Source organism: Olea europaea, unplaced genomic scaffold, assembly GCF_002742605.1.
Source record: "Olea europaea var. sylvestris unplaced genomic scaffold, O_europaea_v1 scaffold3595, whole genome shotgun sequence".
Taxonomy (NCBI): domain Eukaryota; kingdom Viridiplantae; phylum Streptophyta; class Magnoliopsida; order Lamiales; family Oleaceae; genus Olea; species Olea europaea.
Window position 1 is genome coordinate 9,694 of NW_019255157.1, and position 429 is coordinate 10,122.

Consider the following 429-nt stretch of genomic DNA (forward strand, 5'->3'; position numbering starts at 1 on the left):
AAAAGACTTTAGATGTATTGAAGGAGCATTTTTATTGGCCTAAGATGAAAAGTGATGTTGAACGAATTTGTAGTCGATGCATAGGTTGTAAAAAGGTTAAATCTAAGGTTTTACCACAAGGTTTGTACTCACCTTTACATACACCTAGTGAGCCTTGGGTTGATATCTCGATGGACTTTGTTTTGGCTTTACCTAGGACTAAAAGAGGTTGGGATTCTATTTTTGTGGTTGTAGATAGGTTCAGCAAAATGGCACATTTTATGCCATGTCACAAAACTGACAATGCCACGAACATTGCTGACTTATTCTTTAGAGAGATTGTGCGTTTACATGGGGTTCCTAGAAGCATAGTGTCGGATCGGGATGTTAAATTTTTGAGTCACTTTTGGAGAGTTTTGTGGGGTAAGTTAGGCACTAAGTTACTATTTT